Source organism: Choloepus didactylus, chromosome X (assembly GCF_015220235.1).
Source record: "Choloepus didactylus isolate mChoDid1 chromosome X, mChoDid1.pri, whole genome shotgun sequence".
In the NCBI taxonomy this organism is placed as follows: Eukaryota; Metazoa; Chordata; class Mammalia; order Pilosa; family Megalonychidae; genus Choloepus; species Choloepus didactylus.
This window is the reverse complement of record NC_051334.1, coordinates 60,116,878-60,129,606: the sequence shown is the minus strand read 5'-3', so window position 1 is coordinate 60,129,606 and position 12,729 is coordinate 60,116,878. Positions and strand designations below refer to the sequence as shown.

At 38.6% G+C, this 12,729-nt stretch overlaps 1 protein-coding gene and 1 pseudogene across 6 annotated transcripts in view; both read right to left on the bottom strand.

Moving 5' to 3' along the window:
• KLF8 (Kruppel like factor 8) overlaps window positions 1-12,729 on the bottom strand; it is a 575,849-nt gene that overhangs the window by 366,541 nt on the left and 196,579 nt on the right. The window lies entirely within an intron of this gene.
• On the bottom strand, window positions 7,581-12,300 carry LOC119522725 (annotated as a pseudogene).

The window sequence follows — 12,729 nt, the reverse complement described above, 5'->3', positions numbered from 1 at the left end:
ATCATCTTCAAGAATCAAGGGTTCTGGGTTGTAGTTTGATAGCTTCAGGTATTTACTGCTAGGTATTCCAATTCATTAGAACCTAAAAAGGGTTGTCTATATTTTGCAGAAGAGTGCCCACCAGAGTGACCTCTCAGCCCATTTTGGAATTGCTCAGCCACTGAAGCTTATTTCATTTCTTTCACATCCCCCTTTTGGTCAAGAAGATGTTCTCCATCCCACGATGCCTGGTCTAGATTCCTCCCTGGGAGTCATATTCCACATTGCCAGGGAGATTTACTTGCCCTGGGTGTCAGATCCCCCGTAGGGGGTAGGGCAGTGATTTCACCTGCCAAGTTGGCTTAGCTAGAGAGAGAGAGCCACATCTGAGCAACAGAGAGGCATTTGGGAGGAGGCTCTTAGGCACAGTTATAGGGAGGCCTAGACTCTCCTTTGCACCAGCAGCCTTCCCAAGGGCAGGTCCTGTGGTAGAGGGCTCAGCCCATCAAACCACCAGTCCCCTATGTCTGTGAGAACATCAGCAACCATCAGGGTGGGAAAGCCCAATACCCCTGCATTCTCCACCAGTTCCTCACGGGGGTTCTGCATATTTTTTCATTGTTTTTCTGAAATTAGTTTTCCTTTCAAAATTAACTATATCAAAAAAATAAATAAAAACATAGAATAAAAAAACATTTCAAACAAACCACAACAAGGGAGTAAGAAAAAGACAACTAACCTAAAATAACTACTTTACTTCCAACATGTTCCTACTCAACCCAAAGAAAATAACCTAATATAGCAACATTTCTGTGAACTTGTTTCTACCATACCCACCAGAAATTACCAAATGATAGTCATCTGTAGGCATTCCCAGAATGTTAAATTTACCCATGATAGCTTATCTGTTCTTATTGGGTTATGGTTCCCCCTTCATTAATTGCTCTCTCTCACTAGTTCCCCTACATTCTACATTATAAACCACTTATTATACATTTTTCAATGTTCACATTAGTAGGAGCACATAATATTTCTCTTTTTGTGCCTGGCTTATTTCGCTCAGCATTATGTCTTCAAAGTTCATCCATGTTGTCATATGTTTCACAACATCATTCTTTCTTACTGCCGTGTAGTATACCATCGTGGGTATATACCACATTTTATTTATCCACTCATCTGTTGAAGGACATTTGGGTTGTTTCCATCTCTTGGCAATTGTGAATAATGCTGCTATGAACATTGGCGTGCAGATACCTGTTCATGTCACTGCTTCCAGAACTTCCGGGTATATACTGAGAACTGCAATTGCTGGATGGAAGTGTAAATCTATATCTAGTTTTCTAAGGAACTGCCAGACTGACTTCCAGAGGGACTGAACCCTTATATAGTCCCACCAACAATGACGAAGAGTTCCAATTTCTCCACATCCTCTGAAGCATTTGTAGTTTCCTGTTTGTATAATAGCAGCCATTCTAATTGGTGTGAGATGGTATTTCATTGTGGTCTTAATTTGCACCTCCCTAATAGCTAGTGAAGCTGAACATTTTTTCTTGTGTTTCTTGGCCATTTGTATTTCCTCTTCAGAGAATTCTCTTTTCATATCTTTTGCTCATTTTATAATTGAGCTGTCTGTACAATTGTCATTGAGTTGAAGGGTTTCTTTATACATGCAAGATATCAGTCTGTCAGATACATGGTTTCCAAAAATTTTTCCCTATGGGTTGGCTGCCTCTTTGCCTTTCAACAAGTTCCTTTGATGTACAGAAGCTTCTAGGCTTGAGGAGTTCCCATGTATCTATTTTTCCTTTTGTTACTTGTGCTTTGGGTGTAAGGTCTAGGAAGTAGCCGCCTAATACGAGGTCTTGAAGAGGTTTCCCTACATTATCTTCTAGGAGTTTTATGGTACTGTCTTTTATATTGAGATTCTTGACCCACTTTGAGTCATTTTTTGTGTAGAGTTTGAGGTAGGGGTCGCTTTTCATTTTTTTTATATGGATATCCAACCCTCCAAGCCCCATTGGTTGAAAAGACTGTTATGTCCCAGTTCAGTGGCTTTGGGGGCCTTATCAAAAATCAATTGGCTGTAGATCTGGGGGGTTATCTTTGAATTCTCAATTCGATTCCATTGATCAATATGTCTATCTTTGTGCCAGTACCATGCTGTTTTGACTACTGTGGCTTTATAATAAGCTTCAAAGTCAGGAACTGTAAGTCCTCCCACTTCATTTTTTCTTTTATAGAGCGTTTTTAACAATTCAAGGAATCTTCCCTTTCTGAATAAATTTGATCACTAGCTTTTCCAAGTCTGCAAAGTAGGCTGTTGGAATTTCCATTGGGATTGCACTGAATCTACAGAAGTCTTTGGGTAGAATTGACATCTTAATGACATTTAGCCTTCCTATCCATGAACATGGAATATTTTTCCATCTTTTAAGGTCCTCTTCTATTTCTTTTAATAGAGTTATGTAGTTTTCTTTCTATAGGCCTTTTACATCTTTGGTTAAGTTTATTCCTAGGTACTTGATTTTTTTAGTTGCTATTGAAAATGGTATCTTTCTCTTGAGAGTCTCTTCTCTTTGTTCATTTCTAGCATATAGAAACGTTACTTAATTATATGCATTAATCTTGTATCCTGCTACTTTGCTAAATTTGTTTATTAGCTCTAGTAGCTGTTTCATCAATTTCTCAGGGTTTTCCAGATATAAGATTATATTGTCTACACATAATGACAGTTTTACTACTTCCTTTCCAATTTGGATGCCTTTTATTTCTTTGTCTTGCCAGATTGCCCTGGCTAGCACTTCTAGCACAATGTTGAATAACAGTGGTGACAGCGGGAAACCTTGTCTCATTTCTGATCTTAGAAAGAAGGCTTTCAGTCTCCTGCCATTGAGTACTATGCTGGCTGTGGGTTTTTCATATATGCTCTTTATCATATTGAGGAAGTTTCCTTCAATTCCTACCTTTTGAAATGTTTTTATCAAAAAGGGATGTGGATTTTGTCAAAAGCTTTTCCAGCATCTATTCAGATGATCATTTGATTTTTCTCTTTTGATTTGTTAACGTGTTCTACAACATTGATTGATTTTCTTATGTTGAAATATCCTTGCATGCCTGGGATGAACCTCACTTGGTCATGTTATATTGTATTTTTAGTGTCTTTGGATTTGATTTGCAAGTATTTTGTTGAGAATTCTTGCATCTATATTCATTATGGGAATTGGCCTGTAATTTTCATCTTCTGTGGCATCTTTGCCTCGTTTTGGTATTAGATTGATGTTACCTTCATAAAATGTGTTAAGTAGAGTTCCATTTTCTTCAATATTTTGAAAGAGTTTAAGTAAGGTTAGTGTCAGTTCTTTTTGGAAACTTTGGTAGAATTCCCCTGTGAAGCCATCTGGCCCTGGGCATTTATTTGTGGGATGCTTTTTGTTGACTGTTTGGATTTCTTTGCTTATGATTGGTTGGTTGAGGTCTTCTATTTCTTCTCTGGTCAGTCTAGGTGGTTCATATGTTTCCAGGAAATTGTCCATTTTCTCTACATTATCCAGTTTGTTGGCATACAGTTGTTCATAGTATCCTCTTACAATTTTTTTTAAATTTTGGGGGGATCCACAGTAATGACACCTTTCTCATTCATTATTTTGTTTATTTGGGTCTTCTCTCTTTTGGATTTTGTCAGTCTACCTAGTGACTTGTTAATCTTGTTGATGTTCTCAAAGAACCAACTTTTGGTGTTATTTATTCTCTCTGTCTTTTTCTGTTCTCTATGTCATTTATTTCTGCTATAATGCTTGTTATTTATTTCCTTCTACTTAGTTTAGTAATGGTTTGCTATTCTTTTTCTAGTTTCTTCAGTTGCTCCATTAGTTGTTTGATTTTAGCTCTTTCTTCCTTTTTGACGTATGCATTCAGTGCTATAAATTTCCCTCTCAGTACCGATTTTGCTGCAGCCCATAGCTTTTGATATGTTGTGTTCTCATTTTCATTTATCTCTATATATTTAGCAACTTCTGTTGCTATTTCTTCTTAAATTCACTGATTGTTTAGGAGCATGTTGTTTAACCTCCAGATATTTGTGAATTTTCTTAGTCTCTGATGGTTATTGACTTCTAATTGTATTCCATTGTTGTCAGAAAATGTGCTGTGAATAATTTCAATTTTTTTAAATTTATTGAGGCTTGTTTTATGGCCCAGCATATGACCTATTCTGCAGAAAGTTCCATGAGCTCTAGAGAAGAATGTGTATCCTCATGATTTGGGATGTAATGTTCTATATATGTCTGTTAAATCCATTTCATTTATCAGACTGCTCAGGTTTTCAATTTCCTTATTGGTTTTCTGTCTGGTTGATTTATCTATAGGAAAGAGTGATGTGTTGAAGTCTCCCACAATTATTGTGGAAACATCAATTTCTTCTTTAGTTTTGCTAGTGTTTGTCTCATGTATTTTGTGGCACCTTGATTGGGTGCATAAACATTTATGCTTGTTATTGCTTCTTGTTGAACTGCCCCTTTTATTAGTATGCAGTGGCCTTCTTTGTCTCTCATAACATCCTTGTATTTAAAGTCTATTTTATCTGAAATTAATATTGCTATTCCTGCTTTCTTTTAGCTGTAGCTTGCATGAAATATTTTTTTACAATCCTTTCACTTGCAATTTCTTTGTGTCCTTGTGTCTATGATGAGTCTCTTGCATGCAACATATTGATGGTTCATATTTTTTGATCCATTCTGCAAATCTATATCTTTTAATTGGGGAGTTTAATTCATTTATATTCAATGTTATTAATGGGAAGGCATTTCTTGAATCAGCCATCCTATCCTTTTGTTTATGTTTGTCAGATATATTTTTCCCTCTCTCTTAATGTCCTTTAATGTACCCATACTTAATCTCTTTAGTACTGAACCTTTCCCCATATCTCTCTCCTTTCTTTGTTTCTCTGTTGGTAGGGGTCACTTTAGTATCTCAAGCAGGGCAGGTCTCTTGTTAGCAAATTCTTGCAGCATTTGTTTGTGAAAAATTTAAGCTCTCCCTCAAATTTGAAGGAGAGCTTTGCAGGATATAGAATTCTTGGTTGGCAATTTTTCTCTCTCAGAGTTTTAAATATGTCATGCCACTGCCTTCTCATTTCCTTGGTGGCTGCTGAGTAGTACTTAGTCTTATGCTGTTTCCTTTGTAAGTGGTGAATTGCTTTTCTCTTGCTGCTTTCAGAACTTGCTCCTTCTCTTCAGTATTTGACAATCTGATCAGAATATGTCTGAGAGTGGGTTTATTTGGATTTATTCTATTTGGAGTTTACTTGGCATTTATGATTTGTGTATTTATGGTGTTTAGAAGATTTGGGAAGTTTTCCACAACAATTTTTTTTAATATTCTTCCTAGACCCTTACCCTTCTCTTTCCCTTCTGAACACCAATGACTCTTATATTTGTACATTTTATATTATCTATCATATCCCTGAGGTCCATTTTGATTTTTTCAATTTTTTCCCCATTCTTTCTTTTGTTCTTTCATTTTCTGTTCTGTCATCCTTGAGGTCACTGATTCATGAGGTCACTGATTCACTGTTAAGCTTCCTCTAGTCTTGTACTATGATTATCCAGAATCTTTTTAAGTTGGTCAACAGTTTCTTTTATTTCCATAAGATCATCTATTTTTATTTACTCTTGCAATTTCTTCTTTATGCTCTTCTAGGGTTCCCTTCATTTCCTTTATATCCTGTGCCATTCGCTCATTGTCTATCTTCAGTTCTTTGATTACTTGCTCCAAGTACTGTATCTCCTCTGATCTTTTGATTTGGGTGTTTGGGTTTGGGTTATTGATATTGTCTGGTTTTTACATATGCTTTAAAATTTTCTGTTGTTTTTGGCCTCTTGGCATTTGCTTAACTTAATAGAGTTCTTTTAGGATATGTAGACTAATTCAAACACTTATCTCTAATTTTCAGATCTACAGCTTGGTGGAGTACACTTTAACCATCAGGTGCCATCCATGAGCCTCCTATTTCCATCAAGCCAGTTCTCACTATCTTTGTCTTTGTGGTGAGTCAGGATGTGAATCTTGTTGGGGTCCAATTGGTACACCAAGTTTGCATGTGTAGTTGATGCTGCCCACCCTGAATGTGGGATGTGTGCCTGAGCAGTTAGGGAGAGTGGGCAGCTTTAATAATCAAATCTCCCCAGTGTTCCTGGAGATTTAAAGCTGTTGCAATAGTCTAATCCTTCAGTTCAGTCTCACCACAGTTTGTCTCTGCCACTGACCCACAATTCCTTGGTATTGGTGTATGGTTCCTGGGACTTGTGAGTTGGTCCCTCTTCCAAGCTGTGCCCTCCTAGGGCCTCTGCTGAGGGAAGACTGTGCTACATCACAGGTGAGCACTATCCACCAAGGGAAGTTCTGGGCCACAGGGCCATGTAGGGGCATTCCCAGCCGGCTGAAAGGATGGCTGAATGAGGTGTGTTAATTTCCCCCTTTTCACACAGCTCTGCCTTCCCAGCTCTGGGACAATTAGCTGCAGGTGGGCAAAAGGCTACTGTCCATCCCATATATTGTGGCATGTGTGTGTGCTGTTGGAAACACTTCCTGTCACACTGGGTTGTTTGGGGCAGCTCTGGGCTGTGGCACCGGTGCTGGGCAGGAGTGTTCCCAGCCCACCAGGAAGATGTCTGTAAGGGGACACCCCCCTTTTCTTGGGAAGTTATGGTGCTTAGTGAATTTTGTCAGTCACTAGACTTATTGCTTTGTCTCTCAGAGCTATCTTAGTTCTGCTCTTGCCTGGGCCCAAATTGCAAGCCTTTGAGGCTTTCTGTAATGGGCTTCTTAGAGCAATTATTTTAGAAAAAGAGAAAAAGATTTAAAGAAAAAAAGAACAAGGGCCCTCCTTGCAGATCTAATGGGCTATTGGAATGCTAAGAGACGAGATTAGGGCCATTAAGGAATAATCAAGAAAGCAGAGAAACTGGCTCTTCAGACAAGGGTCCTCACCCTCTGGATTTGCATACGCACCTGATTCTGTTTGCACCCTGCCCTTCTCTGTTTTATGTTCACCAGAACTCCAAAAATCTCTGTTTTTATTTTGGGTTTTTTTTTTTTCACTGTTTTTGCTAGCCCTATCTCCTCTCCACTGGGCTGAATGCTCCCGGATTCTCTGGTGTCTGGTCTCAGTCTATCTATCTTTGGAGTTTTGATCAGCAGTCTGAGTTTTCAATGAGAGCCAGAACTGCAGTTCTCCCTCCTGTCAACTGAAGCAGCATCATCTCCTCCCACAGGACTGTGCCTGGCAGGGAGGGGCACAGGTCCCCTGGCTGCAAGAACTTACAGATTTCACTGATCTCAGCTATTCCATGCATTTGTGAGTGTTGTATGAAGTATGCCCAAAGTCAAATTGCTCTGCAGTTTCCAGTCCATGCAGTTCCTGGCTTTCTACCTACTGCCCTGGAGGAGTAACTAAAACCCACACCTCACCATTCTGCCATCTTGCCCCACCTGAAAACCCCAGGTCTTTAGATAACTATATTTTTAAGAAGAATAAGAAAACACAGTGAGTAATATAGCCACATTTATGTGTATGATGGTTCCACCTTAATTTTTCTTGGGTCAAGCTTCTTTCAGTAGCTTCACAACAGTCTTTGGTCAACTTGAGGTAGATGACCAGGGATGCCTTGGCAGCCTCCAGCATGTCATCATCTTGTTCTATGAAGACCCTGGACAGCCACTTACAGGGATTGTAATTGCAGAGAGGGATTAAGGTGAGGCTTTAAGAAGGTCAGTAACTCAGACATGAATCTCTGTAAATAATTGAGGTGACTCAACAGCAATTTGTTTTACCTACGTCATTCACAGTTGCAGTTTAGCCTTCATTTCATTCACTGAAGTACAATTTTGAGACTTGATTTCTAAAGATTTAATTAAAACTAAGCTCACTGCTCTAAGGATCACTTGATCTTGACCAAAGATACTTTCAAATACAGGCTGGACTTCATCTCCCACAAAGAAGGAAGGTTTTCCATAAACAGATAACAATGTCCCCAACAACCCCAAATTCACAGCTTGCAAAATGGTATTATCTGAAGCCAACATGTCCCATCCAAATGATGATATTGTGCATTAAGGCAGGGGCAGACCCAGTAAAGAGGTCTTCACCCACTTTACAAAGAAGGCACTTTTTAACAAATAGGATGAACTTCCCTTTGGCAAAAGCCTGAATGGACCAGGTAATAATGTCTAACACAAGGAAGTTTCAAAACTAAAATCCTCTGGCAAGTAAAATGTAACTTCAGGTAGAGTCTGGAGGCTATAAGAAGTTCAAGCAACTCCAGGAAACTCATCAAGCTGTTTATTATTTTAGAAGTATCTTGGCAGTTTTCAAAATGCTGAGAAAATAAGGAGTTGTAAAATACTTCAAAAATAGTGTCACAAGGAGCCAGGAACTGCTTTAGAATTTCTTTTTGTGAACATGTATCTTTAAGGACTTCTTTTATTACCATTGTAAGAGTCCAGAGACAGAATGCTGTCTTATCACTCTCAGAGTACTAAGAAAGATTTTTTTCACAAAAAGCAATCCAGGAATTACCTAATGTTATCTTCTCTTTCAGTTGGAAATACAGAAGCAATGAAGGCACTTTGCAGCCATGTGAAATAACAATTTATATGAATTCTGGAACATACAGATGAATTTAGAATCCACTTTGGATGATTTTAAAAGAATTTTAATGATATCACTGTATTTCTCCTTTGTGTGGAACTCAGTTTTGCTAGACACTATTCTGGTTATCATCACTTTGATCACTGTCAACTGAAGCAGCATAATCTCTCAGGCAGTGCCCATCTGGGACTGTCTCTTCAAATACTTGGGAACCACACAAGAGGTAGCCAAGTGGGCAAAGCATGGCTGGTTCTTGTCCTGGCCCCCATGGGTATCTGGCCATTCTAGAGAGGTGGCTGGAGAGAAATCTTGATCTGAAAATGCAGGGTTGAGATGGAAGATGTACTCCTGGCTGTATTTTGCAAGCAAGGCTCCAAGTAGTAACTTTTTGTACAATCATTCTAAAACTTCACTGAAAGCTTTCATTTTGACTTCCAAAATGTATCTTTTATAAGAAGGTTGACAACTCTAAATTGTAAGTACTATAGATCTTGGAAATGAGATGACCGTCTAAGATACTTCTTCAGTAAAACCAACAGTTGTTTTCTCCATGGCAAGATTCTGAATAAAATCATCTCTTTAATTGTTTGGTACTTTTGGTCTTTCAGTTTTGATGTCCTGACTCAGATGAAATTTATGAGACTGGATTTAGCCTCTAGATCTGCACTTACTCCACCCAGGTAAAGCAGGCCTCTTGGGGCCCTTTCTGCTCCATTCCTGACTGGCAAACTGAGGACTCATTGGTGAGCCATTTCTTGTTCCTGTGCTTTACATTCATGCCCACTGGTAGCATGGTAAGGATCTGACTTTGATTCTTTTTGAGTACTTTCTTGATATTTTATGCCAGCATCTTTTGGTTTTATAGACTACTTGATGACCTCTGTAAGTGGATTAATGGATTACCTTGTCTCTGCCAAGGATCTAGCTGGCCCAGCGAACTAGGTCTTTGCATCACCATTCTAGCAAACACCTGCCAGAATTTGCTTTTATAGGTTACTCCAATGCACTGTTTGCTGGGAGTTTAAATCAGTCCCATTTTTTGAAGGATGATTTGCAAGTATCTGCCAGAATGTGCATATCCTTTGACATAGGATTTCTACTTCTAAGAATCTGCCTTCCAGAAATTTTTGGAACATGTATGCAGATTCGTGTCCAAAAAATTGCTTTCAGCAGTGATTTCAGCATTATTTCTAACAGCAAAAAATGGGAAACTATGTCAATTACCTATCAATAGGTGAATTATCAAATAAATCCTGGTATATCTATTTAATGGTAATCTATGAAGGCCTCTAAAAAATGAGGCAAATCCATGAAAGAAGCAAGTCATATGTATGTATACTATGATCCCATTAATGTGAAAGCAAAAATAAAATATTCATGTGTATTTGATTATGTAAATGAACAGAAAAAGGCCTGGAAGCACACATTCCAATTTATTAACAATAGTACCACCAGGGAAGAGTGTAGGATGGTGGAAGTAAAGGAGAATTTCACTTTCTACTTTATTAATTCTGTATTTTTCTATTCTTCTTTAATGAGCATGTATGAAATTTTATAATTTAAAAAATTTTAAAAGTGAGTTACACAAGTTGAATTTGAATGCAGGCCTGATACCCAAGAGAGGTCTTTACAGAATAAAGTATTTGATCTCTTATATAGACCTGTGCTCTTGTTTGCACCAAGGGGGCAGAAATCTGTAATAATTTAGTTCTTGTCATATGTATTGTTTACCCTGATGCACAGTATTCTTATAAGTCTGGTCTTGACTTTGGCCATACAACAGTCCTTCCTCAGGCAAATGTGGGATGTTTTGAGATCACAATGTGGCTGTTCATGGCTGTGCTGAGGAACTACCTGTACAGATGCACTTGCCTTTTTATTAGGAAGTGCAGATAGATATGAAAAGAGCCTCAGAAAGTTGATGTTGAAACACTTGAGGCTTGCTTTATTTCAGCTTTCTTCCAGTTTTCTTGAGGGCTGGCAAAGATGATAGATAAGTCTTAGCCCTTGGGAAGCTTTTAGTGTAGTTGTGGAGCTATGGAACGGTCACACACATGGAATGACACAAAAGCCAGATTTGTATGATTCCTACTACCGGTGCTGTATTCATGAGGCACAGTGATAGCTGGATAAGTAGAAAAAATTACTTGATGTAATTCTTTAGCTGGGAAATGCTTTGTATAGACTTCAGTAGCCAAAAAAAACCCACAACATTTATTATAATTTCACTCAAGCAGCCTTGAGTTATTCTAAGCATAAAAAGCCCTTGTTGAAATAGCTTGCTGTTTATCTAATCTCAACAACAAAAAAACTTACCCTCTGTTCCCAGGAACTCTCCCAGCATTGCCTGCAGGAGGATTCAAGGGATATCACCATATGGTCTGATAAACAGTGCATTCTACTCCTTGAAAAACAAGACTGAATGAGTGGAGGACTTCAAGAGAATAAGAGACTCTGACCAAACTGCTTTTTCACCTCTATTTTTTTTTCTTCTGCTTTCTTCTGGATCCTGGGCATTTCTTTTTCTGTTTGGGGTTATAAAAGCCCAAACAACTCTTCTCACTCTGAACTGGTCTTGGAAAGTTTTTTTCCCTCCTGTTCCTTGTTGATTCATCTTCAATAAACTCACCTTCTAACCACTTGCTTATCTGTTGGATGTGGGATCAGTTGACCTATTTAAGAACATGTTTTCTGATGGTAACAACAATCCCCTTACACAAATTCTAATGGGAGAATTCTACTCAAAGATCTTTTTCCTCTAGGCTGCTATAAATCTTTCCAGTTTCACCATGCTAAGCTTTAGGCCTCTTAGCCACAACAGGCTGCTAGCACACCATCAGCATATAACACTACCAATGAAGAGATATTATAGTTGAGGGGTCACAAAAATAGAGCCCCATGATACCATACCTTCTGGTCACACCTTTGGCTCAAATGCCCTATGACACCAATACATAGGACACGGGTGACAATAGAATAAATACCACAATGTTTTCCAACAGAGGCTGAGAGTTTTAGACAGGGGGCTTTCTCTCTAGCAGCAAAAGGCAGGCATACCAGCAGGCAGCATGGGGTCACTGATCCCAGAAAGTAGAGCCTCTTGCTGGCATCTTTACAGGAAAGAAGGTCAACCAAAATGAAGAAGGTTGGAGGGGAGTGATTAGAACTTATAAGAGGCACATAGCAAGGAAGTCAGAAGCATTTCATCACCTACCAAACCTCTGTCTGTATTTCCACCCTCATGGCTTTTGAATTGATCACACTTAGTCCATCATAATTACACTCCAGAGAGAGCCCCATCCAGCCAAGAGTTAACATTTTAATAGTTACCCTCACTTTATAGATTTGTAGAGAAAAAATGGTGCCCCAGATTTATAGGAATAAATTTTGAAAACATGTGAGGTAGAAAAAGATTGTTTCCTTTTACAGATGAGGCCTTTGGGAGATTGAGGGACTAGCCCTATATCATACAGCTTGGTTTTGGTAACAAGCAGTACTGTTTCCTGAGACTCCTGACTCCTCTTCTGTACTTGTTCCAATCATATCACAGTGTTCCATATTGCAATCTTAGACTATGGAAAGATACCCATACCCACACACACACCCCTACTGCAAGTTGCATTACATATTTTTCCTATCATGTGGAAGCTTTCCAACAACTGGCAGGAAACTTTATAATCCTATTTAATTACTCCCTCTCCCTCAATCTAAAGTAGCTACATTCATTTACAAATCTTTGTCTTTATGGTTTACACCCTAATTAATTCCAGAAAGTATTTGATATACTTTAGAAAAAAAACATACAGTATGTACCACGTAGAATAAGCTTTGGCTCTACATATAATAGAAAAATCCAAATATCAGTGGCCTAACAAGATAAAGGTTATTTCTCTCTATATAAAAGAAGTCTAAAGGAAGTCTACCTGGGGCTGGCATGATAGTATGATGGTGACCAGAGACTCAGGCTCCTATCTTTCTGTTCTTCCATCCTATCACATGGCTTGCCTCTCTGGGGTCCCTTGATGGTCCAAGATAGTTTTCATGCAAGAGAAATGATCATGGAAGGAAGAACAAAAGGGGTACATCTCCCATCAATCTCAAGC